The sequence below is a fragment of the Salmo salar genome, chromosome 01 (genome assembly GCF_965601325.2).
Source record: "Salmo salar chromosome 01, fSalSal1, whole genome shotgun sequence".
NCBI classification, from domain to species: domain Eukaryota; kingdom Metazoa; phylum Chordata; class Actinopteri; order Salmoniformes; family Salmonidae; genus Salmo; species Salmo salar.
The window spans coordinates 70,765,019-70,787,247 of NC_138291.1; the positions used below are offsets into that span (position 1 = coordinate 70,765,019).

The following is a 22,229-nucleotide window of genomic DNA, read 5'->3' on the forward strand; positions in this document are numbered from 1 at the left end:
CTGCTGTGCCTAGAAATAGACAGCAATGTTAAATATATATCCAGGACCTCACAAGACAATCTATATCTCATGACAAAAGTAACATTCTTTAACCAGCAAAGCCTTAGTTTTGAATACTTATGTAACAGTGCACTACAAATCAAGCAAAGAAAATACACATTGTGACCTCACAAAAATATATCTGAATCTATTGAAGCACATTTGAGAAGTTTGAGAAATCACCAACTCTCATCTGTGAATCTCATAGCTGCAGACTAAGTCACTCTAAGCCAAAGCCCTCTGCGTTGGAGATGGTGATGATTAACTTCTGCTTCAGTTCCTTCCTACTTTTATAAGGTGGGAGGCAGATCTGGTTGAAGCAGGTGTGTGATATGGGTTACCTGAATAAGACAAAGATAACATGTCAGCAATGAGCTCTCAAATTACTGTAAGGGCCCTTCTGTTGCCAAAGCACTAAGCAGCCTGCATTATAACAGATTAGAGAGTGACACCACTATTTTTCTACTCAAACTATACAATACTGTAGCAATACTGTATGATGCTCAACATACAGTGAGGGAAAAAAGTATTTGATCCCCTGCTGATTTTGTACGTTTGCCCACTGACAAAGAAATGATCAGTCAATAATTTTTATGTTAGGAGTATTTGAACAGTGAGAGACAGAATAACAACAACAAAATCCAGAAAAACATAGGTCAAAAATGTTATAAATTGATTTGCATTTTAATGAGGGAAATAAGTATTTGACCCCCTCTCAATCAGAAAGATTTCTGGCTCCCAGGTGTCTTTTATACAGGTAACAAGCTGAGATTAGGAGCACACTCTTAAAGGGAGTGCTCCTAATCTCAGTTTGTTACCTGTATAAAAGACACCTGTCCACAGAAGCAATCAATCAATCAGATTCCAAACTCTCCACTATGGCCAAGACCAAAGAGCTCTCCAAGGATGTCAGGGACAAGATTGTAGATCTACACAAGGCTGGAATGGGCTACAAGACCATCGCCAAGCAGCTTGGTGAGAAAAGGTGACAACAGTTGGTGCGATTATTCGCAAATGGAAGAAACACAAAAGAACTGCCAATCTCCCTCAGCCTGGGGCTCCATGCAAGATCTCACCTCGTGGAGTTGCAATGATCATGAGAACGGTGAGGAATCAGCCTAGAACTACACGGGAGGATCTTGTCAATGATCTCAAGGCAGCTGGGACCATAGTCACCAAGAAAAATATTGGTAACACACTACGCCGTGAAGGACTGAAATCCTGCAGCGCCCGCAAGGTCCCCCTGCTCAAGAAAGCACATAAGGGGACAGGACAACTTCACCTCATCAAAGGGATGATGGACGGGGCCATGTACCGTCAATTCTTGGGTGAGAACCTCCTTCCCTCAGCCAGGGCATTGAAAATGGGTCGTGGATGGGTATTCCAGCATGACAATGACCCAAAACACACGGCCAAGGCAACAAAGGAGTTGCTCAAGATGAAGCACATTAAGGTCCTGGAGTGGCCTAGCCAGTCTCCGGACCTTAATCCCATAGAAAATCTGTGGAGGGAGCTGAAGGTTCAAGTTGCCAAACGTCAGCCTCAAAACCTTAATGACTTGGAGAATATCTACAAAGAGGAGTGGGACAAAATCCCTCCTGAGATGTGTGCAAACCTGGTGGCCAACTACAAGAAACGTCTGACCTCTGTGATTGCCAACAAGGGTTTTGCCACCAAGTACTAAGTCATGTTTTGCAGAGGGGTCAAATACTTATTTCCCTCATTAAAATGCAAATAATTTTTAACATTTTTGACATGCGTTTTTCTGGATTTTTTTGTTGTTATTCTGTCTCTCAATGTTCAAATAAACCTACCATTAAAATTATAGACTGATCATTTCTTTGTCAGTGGGCAAACGTACAAAATCAGCAGGGGAATGACCTATGACCTATGATAGCCATTCCCTTTCACTCAGTCAACTTTGGTAGAACATACTATTGTGAGTCGCACTCTCGTGACAGTTGAAGGATCTACGAGGCCAATGAAATCAGTGTCTTGCTGAAGCCCCGCCTTCCACTTGTGATAAATTGGAAAACAAGTGTCTTACGTTACGCCAACTAAACTGTCCCATAGTGGTAGACTGTGCTCACCCCATGGATGTTGTGTGCTGAAGGTTGTACTTGTTCTCATAAATGAATCTTATGAGATCAAACAATTAGTAATTCTTCAATTTGCTGGTGCAATGACTAAGATGGCTAAGAAAACAACCGAGAAGATGATAGCTAAGCTGAGTTCGGGGATGAATCATGCCCCCAGTCACGTAGTTAAAGCGTTTATCTTAAAGATAATCAAATCAAATGTTATTTGTCACATGCGCCGAATACAACAGGTATTCACCTTACAGTGAAATGCTTACTTGCAAGCCCTTAACCAACAATGCAGTTTTAAGAAAATACCAAAAAAAGTAAGAGATAAGAATAACAAATAATTAAAGAGCAGCAATAAATAACAATAGCGGGGCTATATACAGAGGGTACCGGTACAGAGTCAATGTGCGGGGGCACTGGTGTCGAGGTAATTCAGGTAATATGTACATGTAGGTAGGAGTTATTAAAGTGACTATGCATAGATAATAACAGAGAGCAGCAGCAGCGTAGAAGGGGGGGGGGGGGCAATGCAAATAGTCTGGGTAGCATTTGATTTGCTGTTCAGGAGTCTTATCGCTTGGGGGTAGAAGCTGTTTAGAAGCCTCTTGGACCTAGACTTGGCGCTCCGGTACCGCTTGCCGTGCGATAGCAGAGAGAACAGTCTACGACTAGGTTGGCTGGAGTCTTTGACAATTTTTAAGGCCTTCCTCTGACACCGCCTGGTATAGAGGTCCTGGATGGCAGTAAGCTTGGCCCTGGTGATGTACTGGGCCGTATGCACAACCCTGTGTAGTGCCTTGCGGTCAGAGGCCGAGCAGTTGCCATATCAGGCAGTGATGCAACCCGTCAGGATGCTCTCAATGGTGCAGCTGTAAAACCTTTTGAGGATCTGAGGACCCATGCCAAATCTTTTCAGTCCCGAGGGGGAATAGGTTTCGTTGTGCCCTCTTCACGACTGTCTTGGTGTGCTTGGACCATGTTAGTTTGTTGGGGATGTGGACGCCAAGGAACTTGAAGCTCTCAACCTGCTCCACTACAGCCCCGTCGATGAGAATGGGAGATAGCTCGGTCCTCCTTTTCCTGTAGTCCACAATCATCTCCATTGTCTTGATCACATTGAGGGAGAGGTTGTTGTCCTTGCACCACACGGTCAGGTCTCTGACCTCCTCCCTATAGGCTGTCTCATTGTTGTCGGTGATCAGACCTACCACTGTTGTGTCATCGGAAAACTTAATGATGGTGTTGGCGTCGTGCCTGGCATGACTGAACAGGGAGTACAGGAGGGGACTGAGCATGCACCCCTGAGGGGCCCCCATGTTGAGAATCAGCGTGGCGGATGTTTTGTTACCTACCCTTACCACCTGGGGGTGGCCCTTCAGGAAGTCCAGGATCCAGTTGCAGAGGGAGGTGTTTAGTTCAAGGGTCCTTAGCTTAGTGATGAGCGTTGAGGGCACTATGGTGTTGAACACTGAGCTGTAGTCAATGAATAGCATTCTCACATAGGTGTTCCTTTTGTCCACGTGTGGAGTGCAATAGAGATTGCATCATCTGTGGATCTGTTGGGACGGTATGCAAATTGGAGTGGGTCTAGGGTTTCTGGGATAATGGTGTTGATGTGATCCCTGACCAGCCTTTCAAAGCATATCATGGCTACAGACATGAGTGCTACGGGTCAGTAGTCATTTAGACAGGTTACCTTGGTGTTATTGGGCACATGGACTATAGTGGTCTGCTTGAAACATGTTGGTATTACATACTCAGACAGTGAAAATGTCAGTGAAGACACTTGCCAGTTGGTCAGTGCATGCTCGTAGTACACGTCCTGGTAATCCGTCTGACCCTGCGGCCTTGTGAATGTTGACCTGTTTAAAGGTCTTACATCGGCTGCGGACAGAGCGTGACCACACAGTTGTGTGATGCTCTCATGCATGTTTCAGTGTTACTTGCCTCAAAGCGAGAATATAAGTTCTTTAGCTCGTCTGGTAGGCTGGTGTCTCCAGGACGCTCTCGGCTGTGCTTCTCTCTGTAGTCTGTAATAGTTTGCAAGCCCTGCCACATCCGATGAGCGTCGGAGCCGCTGTACGATCTACAGAATGTGTAGTTTGTCTCATCTTGGAGCAAGCTCAGGGGGTCCTCGCTCAAAACAATCCGTTGCATTGCCACGTACTGCGTACAAACTCGTGTAGCATTCTTGAGGAAGCTTGTAATTACTGATGGTGACTTTCCTTTCCCAGATGCCAGTACCTCTACTGGGACCGAGGCACAAAAAGCGGAGATGTATTGGACAAATGTTTTGTCTGCCGATCTGTAGCCGGATAAGGGAGGCCCCCACTGCCTGTGTCTGCTTTGTTAAAGCACCGCTTGCCTCTCTTCCCAGACTTGTTGATGAAGGGTCCAGTCCCACCTCAGTGATCTGGCCCTAGGTGGACTTTCAATACCGGGCTAGCAAAACGAGCAAGGGATAGTGTGTTTGTCAGGTTGGCTAACTCGCCAAGGTGAGCTACCTACTACTAGCTATACCTCCCTCCCCACATGGAGTTGCTGGGTTAGTTATCTTTTTTAGTATACGTAGCGTTAAGTAAATTGGTTATTCTAAACGGACTGTGCTGCGGTCAAAGAGGCTATCTAGCCTAGTTTATGCTAAAAAATCCTCCTGGCTAATGTAGGCTAGCATGCTTAACTTGTGGCAAGTGAAACTTACTAGGTTTCCCCAAGCGTTATGGCAACTCCATTCCTATTTTCAGTTGCTGTAGATGGAGGGTGTGAAGGAAATGGGGTTCGCGTGCAGCCCCTTTGCCCGTAAAGGGGCTGGGCTTCATGCAGGCTATACAGTCTCATGGAAACAAAACGTATGTTGGAAGTTTGTCTATGTCAACCTGGCCAACATCCGGTGAAATTGCAGAGCGCGAAATTCAAACTGCAGTATTATAAATATTTAACTTTCATAAAATCACAAGTGTAATACATCAAAATAAAGCTTAACTTCTTCTTAATCCAGCCGCGGTGTCAGCTTTCAAAAAGGCTTTACGGCAAAAGCAAACCATGCGATTATCTGAGGACAGCGCCCCGCATACAAACACATGAAAAACATATTTCAACCAGGCAGGTGTGACACGAATGTCAGAAATAGCGATATAAAAAATGCCTTACCTTTGATGATCTTCTTCTGTTGGCACTCCAAAAGGTCCCAGTTAAATCACAAATGGTCCTTTTGTTCGATAATGTCCTTCTTTATATCCATAAAAACTCAGTTTAGCTGGCGCGCTTCAGTCAATAATCCACCCAGTTTCCCTCCATCAAAATGCATAAAAAATGTATCCCAAACGTTACTAATAAACTTTTCCAAATAAGTCAATCAACGTTTATAATCAAACCTTAGGTACCCTAATACGTAAATAAACTCTAAAATTTCAGACGAAGAATCGTTATTGTCTTTACCGGAGAAAAATACCAAAGAACGCTCTCTCTTCCACGCGCTTTCAAACACTACAGCCAAAATGGGAGCCACCTAGAAAAACTACAATTTCTGGCTCATTTTTCCAAAAACCAGCCTGAAACTCTTTCTAAAGACTGTTGACATCTAGTGGAAGCCCTAGGAACTGCAATCTGGGAGGACTTGGCCTTATAATTAAAGTGATAGCCATTGAAAATGGAGGTAGGCAGAATTATTTTGGGGAGGGATGGTTTTTCCTCTGGGTTTTGCCTGCCATTTCAGTTTTGTTATACTCACAGACATATTTTAACAGTTTTAGAGTGTTTTCTATCCAAATCTACCAATTATATGCATATCCTAGCTTCTGAGCCTGAGTAACAGGCAGTTTACCTTGGGCATGCTTTTCACCTGGATGTCAAAATACTGCCCCCTACCCAAGAGAGGTTAATGTTGCCCCCTCCGTTACCACGTGTTCCACATTGTTCACAGGGTTCAAGGAGTATATCAATCTCCAGAGGGTGAGTGTGACAAGTTTAGTCATTTTAGGCAAACCTTGGCACAAATAGTTTTTTCAACCGAGTTCCAGTATTCACGGGTGTTAAGTGTTGTCTCCCGAACGTGAGTTCGATGAAGAGTGTGGTGGAAATGGAAGAACCAATATCTCCCAATCCACATGGTGGCGTCACGACCATTGAGATGGCACTTTACGGGAGTCGCGCTGTCTGCGCCAACCAATGGCCCGCAAGTGGAGTGTCGCCCTGGATCATGCGAACAGTGACGTCAGGTTACAGGCTGAAATTTGTTATGTAACTCCCACCCTTCTGCAGCGTCATCATGACGAATGTTGCAAGGCCTCAGTGCCTGTTTTGAGGAAGGAAATATCTTCCGGTCTCCAGAAGCAGGCAATCCGAGTGGTTCCTGTGTCCAAAATACGGGACTGCTGGTACTGTCGGTATTCCTGGTTATGATGGGACGGAACAATGCATCCCATTCTAGACCTATGTGATCTCAACAAGCACCTCAGAGTCTCGGAATGCTCAAGAGCCGCCGGCTATTACAGTGATTGGCTGGTGGCGATGGAGTCGAGGGGGCAAGCAGTGCTACACACATCCATGCTACTTTCCCGTATTCAGTCTCTAGGCTTCATAAGAAACCAGAAATATAGTTGTTTGACTCCATCTCAGCGCATTCCTTTTCTGGGTGTCGACCTAGGCTCACTCGCGTTTCACGCTTTTTTATCCCCATGGAGGGTGTCCGGGTTCCAGCTCTGCTTAGCCAAATTTTGGCTGGGTCACACAGTGCGTTTTTGCCAGTGCCTATGCCTACTGGGGATGATGGCTTCTATGATGGAAGTCGTTCCTGTGGGGTTAATATGGCCCTTCCAGAACTGAGTGCTAGCAACTCACCTGGACGCATCTCTCAGCCTAAGTCGGTCACGTCGGGGGTCCCTGTCAGGCCTACAGGCCATGGCCCAGTGGTGGGACCCTCTGCTATTGTCAGGGAGATCCCCTGGGCTGAATTGTATCCCACAAGTTGATCATGACAGATGCATTGCAGACGGACACTCCCTATTGCTGGGGAGCAGTGTGCACATTCTTTTGCTTTGGGATACGCATGTCCCCGGTTGCCTCAACTCAGGTGCAGATATTTTATCCAGGTGGTTACCTTCTGTTTCAGCAGTGGAGGCTCTCCAAGGTATGGGACATTTTTTGACAGGGCCAATATAAATATTTACACTTCACTAGAAAAAACACAGTGTTTATTTTTCTTGATGAGGGACACTACCACACAACTGGTCTCACACCCTCTTTTACGCATTTCCACCAGTGGTTCTGATTCAGCCCACGGTGGAGTGGGTGTGCTGGGAGAGGCTTACCATGGATTCTTGTGGCTCCTCGTTGACCCAAGCAGCCTTGGTTCATGGAGATCATTCACCTTTTAGATGGGGACCCATGGAAACTCGCAAACTCCCAATCCCTGTTGTCCCAGGTGCATGTGCAGGTTTGGCAAGTGAGGCCAGAGATTTGGTTCCTATGGGCCTGGTCCCTAAGCGGGCCATTGTGATGGCTAGAGGTTTACCTCAGAATATTATTGCTACCATTCAGTCTGCAAGGGCGCCCTCCACGAGAGGGGTGTATGCGTATAAGTGGCAATCGTTTGCACTCTGGTGTCAAGATAAGGGCCTTGTTTTTTTTCAGTGCTCTGTGAGGGACATCCTTATGTTCCTACAGGAGCTTTTCAAGCATTCTCCACTTTAAAAGTGTACATGGTCGCTGTCTCAGCGTGTCATGTGGGAATTGACGGTACCTCACCGGGGGCTCACTGGTGGTGCGGTTCCTGAAAGGTGTATGTCGTCTCAGACCGGTCTCTTAACCAACTAATTGCGCCCGCTTGGGACTTGGCGCTGGTTTTGGAGACACGGTGTGTCACCCCTTTGAGCCTCTGGAGTCAGTGGATCTGAAGATCCTCTCCTACAAACCTCCCTGCTCAGGGCTTTGGCCTCCACTAAATGTGTTGGGGTTGTCCGTTATCTATACACCCTTCCAGTACTCAGTTCGCCCTGTGTGACTCTAAGCGGTCTTTGCATCCAAATGCGGCCTTTGCCCCAAAAGTAATGGCTATGTCCTAAATGTCCCTTTTCGCCTCCTACTTTTGCTTCCGGAGAGCAACATTGCCCTGTGTCCAATGCAAGCTTTAAACAAACATAGGATATCCATAACTTTTTTTCTGTCTTGCTAATCCAGTTTATAAGAATATTTTGAAGATAAATACACAATGCAAGAGTACTAAAAACTAAATAGAGTACTAATGGTCAATAGGGAATTGTCAGAGCTATAGTTGTTTCTCAGTTCAACAGCTGTTTAGAATCTGTGGAATGTCAGTCCTGAACTCAGAGCTATGTGTGCTGCGTTCTGTACATTGAGTCTGGAGCAGGATATTTGTTATTTGGCCATTGGCCCAGTTGTACTGGAAGGACTTCTGATTGGTCAACCCCAGGCTAGGGTGGGGGGTTATAAATGACATCCTGTTTCTTTGTTCTGGGGAGAAAAGCTGAGGACAGGGATGACTGAAAATCTACCTCCCAGCATAACATCTATGATTTGTCCTTTTCAAATAAATACATTTTTCTCCCCTTGATTTGCTTTGGGGTTTGTGTTTAGGAAGAATAACATCAACTGCTAACACTTGGTGCCATGACCTGGATGAATTGGTCTGAATAACAACAAGAAAAACTTATGAACTGTGTGATGATCCAGAGGAAAGAGAGAAGGCTGTGCGCAACCCACTTTGGGGAGTCAACTCTTAATCTCCTGATTGATGGCATAGTTGCTGGGTGAGTCTAGACCAATATAATTTTAAATAACCAAATCAGGTTAAAATAGTGCATGCAATGAGTGGTACGTATCTGTGATGTATAAGGTTCAAGTCCTTTGTTCTCTATTAAAAGGTTCAAGTCCTTTCTCTATTATAGGGGTTCGAGGCTTTTATTAAAGGGTTTGAGGCCTCTGTTTTTGTGAAACCTTGTTGTATGGAAGTGAGTTGCTAGTTGAGTAGCAATTTTTAAACATGTGGTAAATGTAAACCTTGTAAGCATTCAACAAGCCTTGAAGTGAACACAAGTTTTTATGGATAACCAGGGCCTACAGAAACAATTTGTTCTAGAAGAGGTTTGAGTCCTCAAAAGGGGTTTTATATATATATATATATATATATATATATATATATATATATATATATATATATATATATATATATACACATACATATATTTTGGGGTTAAATAAATATATAAACATAGAGATATATATTATACAACTATTGATGTTAATGTAATGCCATTGTTAAGTGAGAAAACCACTCTGAAAAAGGATGGATCAGATGTTAAAATCACTGTCTAGTGATATAAAGAACCATTTAAAAGTAGAGGAGGAGACATGGGTGAAAAAGTCAGAGGTGACCCCCACCTGTGGCCTCTCTGTTCCCTCTGTCTATCCTCACACTGAGTTGTGCAAGGCAGATCAGGTTTCAAGCATCTGGTCAGCATTGCCTGGCTTTGAGTCAACAGATTTTGACAGCAGGCGACGAACGATGTCTTAGGCCAACCACAGGCTGTAAAAGATAGTAAAGATAAACCTCTAGTGACAGTAATCACACATAAATCAGCACCCCCAAAACAGTTGCATGAAGGTCAAAAACGTTTAAGCATCCACGAGATGAGGGTATCAGAGTTGTGCAGGTTCCGAGTGAAACCAACAACATTATTCGTTCAATAGAAGAGAAACCTGGTGTATGTCATAATTTCGGGATTTCTGGTCACTGGCAACAAGACTGTAGGAAAAGAAAATGTGATTTCATGAGAAGTGGCCAGGAGAAGCAGGGTCGGTCTAAAGGAAAATGGAATCAAGACAACAGCCCCAACGACACAATGCTTGTGCAGAAATTTAAGAAGCTCTCTCTGGCTCAGCAGCAGAGTTTGCTGGATGCTTTAGAGGTAAACTAACAGCCCCTCTCTTACATCCCATCTCAGCTGGTGTACATATGAAATCGGTTGGAATATTTGTGAACATGATGGTTAACAACCTTGCAGTATATCTTTTAGTGGATACGAGTGCTGAAGTCACTGTATTGCCCATATCTTATGCAAAGTATGTGAACTCTTTGCAATTACCTGGGTTTCTGCATAAATTGGTCATAAAATTTGATCTGATCTTCATCTAAGTCACAACAATATACAACATAGTGTGCTTAAACTAATAACACACAAATTATTGTATTTTTCTTGTCTATATTGAATAGATCATTTAAACATTCACAGTGTAGGTTGGAAAAGGTATGTGAACCCCTAGGCTAATGATTTCTCCAAAAGCTAATTAGAGTCAGGAGTCAGCTAACCTGGAGTCCAATCAATGAGACGAGATTGGAGATGTTGGTTAGAGCTGCCTTGCCCTATAAAAACACACACAAAATTTGAGTTTGCAATTCACAAGAAGCATTGCCTGATGTGAACCATTCCTCAAACAAAAGAGATCTCAGAAGACCTAAGATTAAGAATTGTTGACTTGCATAAAGCTGGAAAGGGTTACAAAAGTATCTCTAAAAGCCTTGATGTTCATCAGTCCACGGTAAGACAAATTGTCTATAAATGGAGAAAGTTCAGCGCTGTTGCTACTCTCCCTAGGAGTGGCCGTCCTGCAAAGATGACTGCAAGGGCACATTGCAGAATGCTCAATGAGGTTAAGAAGAATCCTAGAGTATCAGCTAAAGACTTACAGAAATCTCTGGAACAGGCTAACATCTCTGTTGACGAGTTTACAATACGTAAAACACTAAACAAGAATAATGTTCATGGGAGGACACCATGGAAGAAGCCACTGCTGTCCCAAAAAACATTCCTGAATGTCTGAAGTTTGCAAAAGTGCACTTGAATGTTCCACAGTGCTACTGGTAAAATATTCTGTGGACAGATGAAACTATAGTTGAGTTGTTTGGAAGGAACACACAACACAATGTGTGGAGAAAAAAGGCACAGCACAGCACACCAACATCAAAACCTCATCCCAACTGTAAAGTATGGTGGAGTGAGTATCATGGTTTGGGGCTGCTTTGGTTGTCTCAGGGCCTGGACAGCTTGCTATCATTGACGGAAAAATGTATTCCCAAGTTCATCAAGACATTTTGCAGGAGAATGTTAGGCTATCTGTCCATCAATTGAAGCTCAGCAGAAGTTGGGTGATGCAACAGGACAACGACCCAAAACACAGAAGTAAATTAACAACAGAAGAAAATATGCCTTCTGGAGTGGCCCAGTCAGAGTCCTGAACTCAACCCGATTGAGATGCTGTGGCATGACCTCAAGAGAGCAGTTCACACCAGACATCCCAAGAATATTGCTGAACTAAAACAGTTTTGTAAAGAGGAATGATCCAAAATTCCTGACCGTTGTGCAGGTGTGATCCGCAACTACAGAAAATGTTTGGCTGAGGTTATTACTGCCAATGGAGGGTCAACCAGTTAAATCCAAGGGTTCACATACTTTTTACACCCTGCACTGTGTATGTTTACACAGTGTGTTCAATAAAGACATGACAACATATAATTGTGTGTTATTAGTTTAACCTGTTAGGGCTAGGGGGCAGTATTGACACGGCCGGATAAAAAACGTACCCGATTTAATCTGGTTACTACTCCTGCCCAGTAACTAGAATATGCATATAATTATTGGCTTTGGATAGAAAACACCCTAAAGTTTCTAAAACTGTTTGAATGGTGTCTGTGAGTATAACAGAACTCATATGGCAGGCAAAAACCTGAGAAGATTCCATGCAGGAAGTGGCCTGTCTGACAAGTTGTGTTTCATCTTGGCTCTTTTTATTGAAGACTGAGGAACTTTGCTATAACGTGACACTTCCTACGGCTCCCATAGGCTCTCAGAGCCCGGGAAAAAGCTGAACGATATCGAGGCAGCCTCTGGCTGAAACACTTTATCGCGTTTGGCAAGTGGCCGATCAGAGTACTATGGGCTTAGGCGCGTGCCCGAGTCGACCGAATGCTTTATTTTCTTTCGTCTGTTTACCTAAACGCAGATTCCCGGTCAGAATTTTATCGCTTTTTTATGAGAAAAATGGCATAAAAATTGATTTTAAACAGCGGTTGACATGCTTCGAAGTACGGTAATGGAATATTTAGACATTTTTTGTCACGAATTGCGCCATGCTCGTCACCCTTATTTACCCTTTCGGATAGTGTCTTGAACGCACGAACTAAACGCCGCTATTTGGATATAACAATGGATTATTTTGAACCAAACCAACATTTGTTATTGAAGTAGAAGTCCTGGGAGTGCATTCTGACGAAGACAGCAAAGGTAATAACATTTTTCTTATAGTAAATCTGACTTTGGTGAGTGCTAAACTTGCTGGGTGTCTAAATAGCTAGCCCTGTGATGCCGGGCTATCTACTGAGAATATTGCAAAATGTGCTTTCACCGAAAAGCTATTTTAAAATCGGACATATCGAGTGCATAGAGGAGTTCTGTATCTATAATTCTTAAAATAATTGTTATGCTTTTTGTGAACGTTAATCGTGAGTAATTTAGTAAATTCACCGGCAGTGTTCGGTGGGAATGCTAGTCACATGCTAGTCACATGCTAATGTAAAAAGCTGGTTTTTGATATAAATATGAACTTGATTGAACAAAACATGCATGTATTGTATAACATAATGTCCTAGGGTTGTCATCTGATGAAGATCATCAAAGGTTAGTGCTACATTTAGCTGTGGTTTGGGTTTATGTGACATTATATGCTAGCTTGAAAAATGGGTGTCTGATTATTTCTGGCTGGGTACTCTGCTGACATAATCTAATGTTTTGCTTTCGTTGTAAAGCCTTTTTGAAATCGGACAGTGTGGTTAGATTAACGAGAGTCTTGTCTTTAAAATGGTGTAAAATAGTCATATGTTTGAAAAATTGAAGTTTTTGCATTTTTTTGGAATTTGAATAACGCGCCACGGGATTACACTGGCTTTTGAGTAGGTGGGACGGGTTAGCCCATAGAGGTTAAGCAGAATGTGTTTGTCTATTGCTGTGATCTAGATGAAGATCAGATCAGATCAGATTTTATGACCAATTAATGCAGAAATTCAGGTATTTCCAAATGGTTCACATACTTTTTCTTTCCACTGTATGTCCTCAGTACATGGGCAAGAAGATGAGAGCAACACGATTGGGGGGGGGGGGGGGGGGGGGGACAGATATGAAACAAACCATTGTCAATTTCTAATGGTCCAATGAAGATTGATGCATGAATCTACAGTTCAGAACCATGCTATTTGGACTACGAAGAAAAATGAGTGAGGAACTTTGCATATGGAATCAGTGTGTTTGACAGGTGTTGCCCCACCTTGCACAAAACTATATCCCAGTAGCAAGGAAGCTATGGACGCTACTAAAGTAGTGATTAAAGATCTATGGGACACGGGTATAGTTGAAAAGACACCATGTAATCCAGCTACTCTGATGTATCCTCCAGATACCACATTATTTGAATACAACTGTTGTGAGTTGTTTTGGGTCAGCGCTCTGATGAGTTTATAGAGTAATTTGTTGGAAAACCCTGAGTTTATCTTATACACAGACGGTTCAAGCAGTGAGGAAGGTAGGCTGGGCAGTGACTACAATGGACAATGTCCCTACCAGGCACGTTAGATTTGAGAAAATCAGACATTCACTTTGAGCGAAACAGTGCTTAACTATTGCATACAACTTTCTAATGGGGAATAACTCCAGAAGGGGGTCATGACGTGGTGCCAGGACAGTGGGTGTTGGTAAAAAAAATATGTGACAGACACATTAGGGCCAAAATGGGAAGGTCCTTATGAAGTTTTGCTGATAACGAGGTCAGCAGTAAAAGTCCAGGGAAAATCACAATGGATACATGTCACTCATTGCAAGGTTGTCCATTTTGATGACAAAGCGGAGCCTGGAGAATAAAGAACTGATGGATTAGCAATTGGGGCTCAATCTCGGGTGAAGAAGCATAGTAAGATGATCAGAACCTGATAAACTTCTATGTTGTATACTGCAGTCGTCAAGTTAGGGATATCTAGGTGAAATGTACAACTTTTTCTTGAAAATCAGGACATGCTTACTTAGGAAAATCTATGTGAAATATCAATTTCTCTTGAAACTTTTTTGTTTCCTTCGTTACAGGTTATGAGAATCTATCATCTGAGGCTGCAGCAATATCCCTTGACTGTACCTGAAACAATACAAGATCACCGGTGGAGTGCAACCAGTGGAATGGAAGAAGAATTCCTCACACCGGCAGACTGTCAGAACATAATTTCTAATAGTTATCTATGGGACTGATACCAGTGTGGAAGAGCTGGTCACTTTTAAAGGACTTTGTGAATGATTACCTTGACAATAGGACGATTGAATATTATTGTCTTGCAGACAAGTGAAAGATGTTAGAAATTATTTTCCTTGTGAGTTTCCTCCTAATACAGGATGTGGGTGGTGTTTCCATTTCTAACACAGAGATGCATCAGCAGGATGAGGGACACTCGAGCGTCAATACGTTTCTAGCTCTCTCTCTACACAATGCCACAGTAGTCAAAGTAGTTGTTGGGTTTGCATGTATGCACCATTCACATCAAGGGCAGGTATTCCATTAGGGGCTATTCCTTTTAACCAGAGTGAAATGTTGGGTGGTTATGTTTTAATAGGTCACTCTCTCGGAACTTGTCTCAACTGCACCAGGACAGGTTTGTCAAAGGGTTGACTATAGGAGATATTTGTGCTACGGCGAGTTGGGCATCATCACACACTTTTGTGAGGTTTTAATCGCTTGGATGTCACTGCTCCCAGTGTAGCACACAGTGTGCTTATGGTTGGGACAGGGGAAAGTCACTAGGCAGCACGCCATCTGCACAATACCCAGACTGCCTCATCTGGCAGGGTCAGGTCTGGCTGGTGTGCCAAGGGCCATTTCATTTAGCATCCGTTGGGGTCGGCTTGGGGCGTGATTATATTTCCCCATAGTATTTTGTATCGAAGTTGATTGACATAAAAGGAACGTAGCATTACGACTATACTGAATGGCCCCCTACCGCCCGTTCCTGGGCTCAGTGAAGAGCGGTATTAAATGAAAGGAATGAATCCGAGCCTCACGCTTGTCAGAGAGGCATGGATTTCATTGGCCTTGTCAGGCGTGATTGCAGATCCTTCAATCGAAGCCTTGAGAGTGTGATTCCCCATAGTATGCTGTACCTTGTTTCCCTCCTTGAACAGTATTGTTAGTCAATGTTACAGTCTATAATGTTTATTTTGTGTTTGGATATTGTTCTAATTATATTGTTGGATATATATGAGAGTAAGAGCCAATGAGTGATGGGATGACTACAGTACCAGTCAGTGGACATGTCGATCTTGGCGATCTTGAAGTTTAGGTCAACCAACCCTCCCACGGGGACACGGTCACATCCTGTGGCGAAGTGGAGCAGCTTCTTCTGCAGCGCCAAAGGGAAAGCCAGTACCACGTCCCAGAAATGGCTAAACACACACAGAAACAGGTGGTGTCAATAAAAAAATTCCAGACAGGCAATGTAAAACACAGCCAACGTGACTATTCTGTTATGGCAGCATGTCAAGACCTAAATTTAGACGGCTGTTGTAACATCACTGACGATTGCATGAAATGGAGAGTGAACTACACTCTTAGAAAAAAAGGGTTCCAAAAGGGTTCTACAGCTGTCCCCATAGAATAACCCTTCTGGTTCCAGGTAGAACTCTTTTGGGATCCATGTAGAACCCTCTGTGGAAAGGGTTTTACCTGGGACCAAAAGGGTTCTACCTGGAACCAAAAAGGGTCCTTCAAATGGTTATCCTATGGGGACAGCCGAAGAACCCTTTGAGGTTCTAGATAGCTCATTTTTTTCTAAGAGTGTACAGCTCCTTGAGAAGTTATGTTGCATGACACTGCATTGACTCGTGTAATAGGAAAAGTCAATGCATAGACTTGTGTAATAGGAAAGGCCAAATGAAGAGCTATGTTATGGTTGACTTTCAAATTAAAGCAAGTGGTTGGTCCCCCAAGGGGGAAGGGGAGGGAGTGCAGCTAGAGTAAAACAGGCCTGAAAGGGACCGGAAACGCATGCAGCTGTAAAGTGGCACAGGTTGGCTGCAGGGATCCAGTGGAGGTGGTATAAAGAGTTCAGCTCTAGGTTCCTCCAACAGAGTGAAAGAGCATTGCATAATGGGTCTGTCATAATGGCTTGTTGCTAAAGGCTTTGTGGTACTCCACGGCAAGGTGAGGGGAGGATCTGGGGATATTTGCCAGGTGAAAGATTGAAAAATAATGAACAGTTGTATAGATTGGGTGCACTAGGGGTTTTATGTGCATGACACTTACCGTACTGTGAGGTCAGATTTGCTGTAGCCCTCATACTGAGCTGCTTTCTGCAGGGCGCTCATGCCCAGCTCTGGAGTTCCACATACCAGGATCTCTACCTCCTCAGGTCTCAGAAGCTGCATATCCACAACACAAGATGTGCCTAGGGCTGTTACTGTGACCTTATTACCTCCACACCGGCAGTCCGGTGTCATGACCACAGACAAATTCCAGTGATGATTGAGTCACGGTAACTAGGCTTCTCCAAAATAGTTCTCTGATGCCTTTGATGGTCATTAGTAGCATACCAAACTTGCCAGTTGCTAATGGCCGGTACTCATGGCTCTATTGTCCCTCTAATCACTCTGACATCAATGCAAATAGTTTTGAAAATCAAATGAAACACTTAATGAGAGCTCTGGCATTGAGTTTGAGCGAAATCGGATAACCTGTTGCACAGCGACAGCCAGCTAGTTGATGCATGGAATGAAATAAGTGTTCCAGTTGCTCAACATTTCTATGGGCTATGCAATCGTGTGAGAAAACAGAGTTTTGATGGCCTCTATTAAAAATCGGATGATCCCTTCAGCTTTCTAATCACTAGGCCTCCTATATTTATTTATCAACTTACCTAATATTAAGCACATTGCTTCGCTTTACAACTGGAGTAGCCTACCTTGCTGGCATGAAAATGAACCGCAGGAAAAGTGTCCTCCATTTGCTATTCAAGTGCATATGGTCTTTTTTTTTTACCATGCCCCTGTTCCGACAGGTGCATGATAATGGCCCATTCTAAATGAAAACTAATTTCACACATATTATTTAGTATATGTCAATTTGTAAATCGGAAGGTACTGGAACAAAAAGTGAGCTGGAGTGGGGTGACCTGGTGAGCTCTGAGGTACAAGAACGCATGAGAAATAAAATCACCTTAAAAGGCGCTGCATGGTCATTCCGACATCTGCATTGGCCATGTTTGCAGCATTTACGGTGATGCGGCTTCTGCAGTAGTCAGTGCATTCAGCAGAGCTGTTGTGAAGGAATTGTCAAGGAAGTGAGTTTGTGTTTATACAGGACCTCCCGCCACCACCTACCATCAACCAATCTTGTCAATGCAGAGCTATACGGAGCCTTCCGCATTGTTACAAAATTTGGGAGGCACACGGTGATGCGGTATGGAGCTCAATTTGGCCTCTGCGTGCCTCTGGAGGATCTGTTATTGTGTCACACCCTCCATAAATGGACTATTCTAATAAAGCATTGCATGCATATCATTGCAGTATGGTTGTGGAAAATGTTTTGTAGCCTAGGATCCGGGAAAAAGTGTCCTTTTATAAACGCATGCAATTCTAAGTAATTTTACATGACTGGAGACTGGCAGAATATTTTTCTATATCACACAAATTATCGAAATGACAGGCTACTTTGACACTGACAAACTGAGAATCTGAGATCAATAAAAATGATCTTGTCTTGAATCCATCAACAGCCTAGGCCTAGCGTTGTGGAGACACATGTATTATAGGCTACAAAATGAGGAGGAAATTATAGTCCTAAACATGCTTTCCAGTTTCACTGACTCGACCAATGATATGCTCACTTGCCGGAGATGGCCGAAGCATTTGTGCCAAAAGCTTATCTCGCTCAATATTTGGAAGTTGATCAAATATTTTGGTAGCCTACAGCATACAGATTAGAGTCTTCTCTTTCCAGCAGGAGCCATTTGCTTTCCAACCTTTGTTTTCAGTGATTGTATTTGAAATATTGCTAAAGGCCTGTATTGTCTACACGCTGTTCACTGACAGATTTGCCGCACGTTCCCGACTGTATGTATGTGTGAATATATATATATACAATACCAGTCAAAAGTTTGGACACACCTACTCATTCAAGGTTTTTTTTATGTTTACCTTTTTCTACATTGTAGAATAATAGAGAAGACATCAAAACTATGAAATAATACATATGGAATCATGTACAGTACGAACCAAAAAAGTGTTAAACAAATCTAAATATATTTTATATTTTAGATGCTCCAAAGTAGCCACTCTTTGCCTTGATGACAGCTGTGCACACGCTTGGCATTCTCTCAACCAGCTTCACCTGGAATGTTTTTCCAACAGTCTTGAAGGAGTTCCCACATATGCTGAGCACTTGTTGGGTGCTTTTCCTTCACTCTGCAGTCCAACTCATCCCAAACCATCTCAGTTGGGTTGAGGTCGGGTGATTGTGGAGGCCAGGTCATCTGATGCAGCACTCCATAACTCTCCTTCTTGGTCAAATAGCCCTTACACAGCCTGGGGGTGTGTTGGGTCATTGTTCTGTTGAAAAACAAATGATAGTCCCACTAAGTGCAAACCAGATGGGATGGCGTATCTGCATAATGCCGTGGTAGTCATGCTGGTTTAGTGTGCCTTGAATTCTAAATAAATCACTGACAATGTCACCAGCAAAGCACCCCCACACGATAACACCTCTTCCTCCATGCTTCACGGTGGGAAGTACACATGCGGAGATCATCTGTTCCCCTACTCTGCGTCTCACAAAGACACGGCGGTTGGAACCAATAATCTCAAATTTGAACTCATCAGACCAAGGACAGATTTCCCGCGGTCTAATGTCCATTGCTCATGTTTCTTGGCCCAAGCAAGTCTATTCTTCTTATTGGTGTCCTTTAGTAGTGGTTTCTTTGCTGCAATTCAACCATGAAGGCCTGATTCACGCAGTCTCCTCTGAACAGAAGGAAAGAAATTCCACATATTAACTTTTAACAAGGCAGACCTGTTAATTGAAATGCATTCCAGGTGACTACCTAATGAAGCTGGTTAAGAGAATGCCAAGAGTGTGCAAAGCTGTTTAACACTTTTTTGGTTCCTACATGATTCCATATGTATTATTTCATAGTTTTGATGTCCTCTCTATTATTCTACGATGTAGAAAATAGTAAACATAAAGAAAAACCCTGGAATGAGTAAGTGTGTCCAAACTTTTGACTGGTACTGTATTTCATTGTGCCCTACAATGCATGATTCACAGTGATCAGAACATACAGTGAGCATACAAAATATTAGGAAAACCTTCCTAATATTGAGTTGCACCCCCTTTTGCCCTCAGAACAGACTCAATTCATTCTCAATCCATCGGGGCATGGACTCTACAATGTGTCGAAAGCGGTCAACAGGTATGATGGACCCATGTTGTCTCCAATGCTTCCCACAGTTGTGTCAAGTTGACTGGATGTTGTTTGGGTGGTTTGCCATTCTTGATCCACACAGGATACTGTTGAGCTTGAAAAACCCAGCAACATTGCAGTTCTTGACACACTCAAACCAGTGCGCCTGGCACCCATTACCATACCCTGTTCAAAGGCACTTAAATATTTTGTCTTGCCCATTCACCCTTGGACTGGCACACATACACAATCCATATCTCAATTGTCTCAAGGCTTAAAAATCCTTCTTTAACCTGTCTCCTACCCTTCATCTACACTGATTGAAGTGAATTTAACAGGTGACATCAATAAGGGATCATGGCTTTCACCTGGATTCACCTGGTCAGTCTGTCATGGAAAGAGTAGGTGTTCCTAATGTTTTGTACACTGTGTATCCTACATGACCATACATCTTGGTGGTGAAGTTTGGCAACAGCCTCAACTCAGATATTATCTTGCCTAGTTTAGGATTGGCCCAGGTGTAGACCCTTACCACAGTGTGTATGTGTGTGTGTGTGTGTGAATTAATAATGCTCTCACTTACCTCAGTGTGTGTTACCATAACTCCAAACTATTCTTGACTACAACCTGATGTAGCTCATTAAGTTCTCCAGTGTCAAAAGGTTTTCAACAAATATCAAATCACTCTACAAGGACACTTGTGTCTCTGACCAACAGAAATGTACCACCAACGTTTATTTAATTGAATTATTTTACCTTTATTTTACCAGGCAGTTCAATTAAGAACAAATTCTTATTTACAATGACAGCTTGGCAAAAAATGTGCAAAACATACACTGAAATACAGGAGGAAATAAATGCACAAATCTATTGAGAGTGAACATTTTGAACATGCCATTGATTCCATTGTATCGTTTAAATATTTCAGGGATGTACAGTATGGCTCAGCCACAGGACGGCCGGTGGCGCCTTAATTGAGAAGGACGGGCTCATAGTAATGGCTGGACTGGAATTCATGGAGTGGTATCGAACAAATCAAACACATGATACCATTCCATTCACTCCATTCTAGCTGGGGTGTGGTCAATCTACAGATAGCCTGGAGACACAGAATTACACCCAGGCTCATGATACAGTATTTATCTATGGCCTCTGTCAAAATGCAACAGCCCATGTGGGTCACCCCCACCCCAATATGAGACTACCCCACTGCCGAAGTCTGGGTCGGGGTGAACCTAAGCTTTTCTGTGTCTCTGGCTGATCAGTATTCAACGGTAGCCAACAGTGTTAGATTTGTACTGCTGTAACTAGATGTTAACTCATTTGTCCCAGGAGGCCCTGATCCCTATAGTCTGTCTTAATGACTAACTCATCACCTCTGTTCTTGACCCACTTAAAACTGCCCTTTTTTTGCAATTTAGGAGGGCTGTAGTATAATGTAAGCAATGTCAGTCAGTGCAACCTATACCCCAGGAGAGGGGGTCATGGGGAACAGGAGGGGGCACGTGGGTAGAAGTGTTGTATATTTACATTAACAGTCATAAGGGACTCACATAAATCACACAGCTGTGTGTATCAGATACACACACTATGATATTAGCTTCTCTCCTACTTTTACTCAGAACTGCATGAGTTCTAAACCTGTATCAGAATTTTCAAGTTATAAACCTGGATCAGAATGTTCATCTGGATGTTTTCTGACCACAGTGACGTGAATAACTCTTATTGTACTTTACAATCTGAAAGACCTCCAAGAGCCTGAGAAATTTTACCCCACCCCCCACTGAACGCAGAGAGAAGTCCTGACTCACCATCATAGCGTCTGATGCACACACACACTATGGAAGCCATGATAGAAGGCTGCAAACTGCTTGTAAATGGACTTATTCAGTAGGAAATCAGTGTACAGCTGAACATATTCTGCAGAGAAAGAAAATAATTTAATAAACCACTGACGCCCACAAATAGAGGAGACATATACTCAAATACAAAGAGGAGCCTTGTGACATAACATGTGGAACAGAAAAAGACACACTAAGCGGAATTAGATTCAAGTGAATGGCATGTCTGTTTTTCAAACAGAAATGTAGTCCTGGAGGTTCAAAGCTTGATTTCATTGTAATGTGTTTTAAATTGACAACCTTGACCATTTGATTCGTTGAATAAGCTGTGTTAGAGATGGGATGGAACGAAACGAAGCACATCCTGTGGCCCCTGTATGTCTACCTCTCATATTTTAGCCACAGTATAGGCCTACTCACCCTTTCTGTTCTGTTTGTTGACTAGGATCTTGTCACCTCCAGGTTATAGGACTTGACCACACCAAGCTCCTCTTGGAAAACCTAGATACAATGACACACTCATTATCTTTAAAAAAAGAGAGTGGATTTCTGGTTCCGTGCGTAGTACCCCCACCGCCCGCTGATCCCCCCACCGCCCGCTGATCCCCCCCGCTTCTGTTTGTTCGGAGGAACCAGACCATGGATCATCTTCGGAGGCTTCGGACCGCCAACGAAGGCCCTGGGCTGCAGACCACTGCCGAAGGCCAATTGCTCACAGCAGGCACTGGCTGTACCGGGTTATGGATGCACACTAGAGGGAGAGTG

The 22,229-nt window shown here is 43.3% G+C and overlaps 1 pseudogene; it reads right to left on the bottom strand.

Moving 5' to 3' along the window:
* Positions 1–259: 259 nt before the first annotated feature.
* The window catches only part of LOC106605694 (putative E3 ubiquitin-protein ligase HECTD2), a 66,832-nt pseudogene continuing 44,862 nt past the window's right edge, over positions 260–22,229 (bottom strand).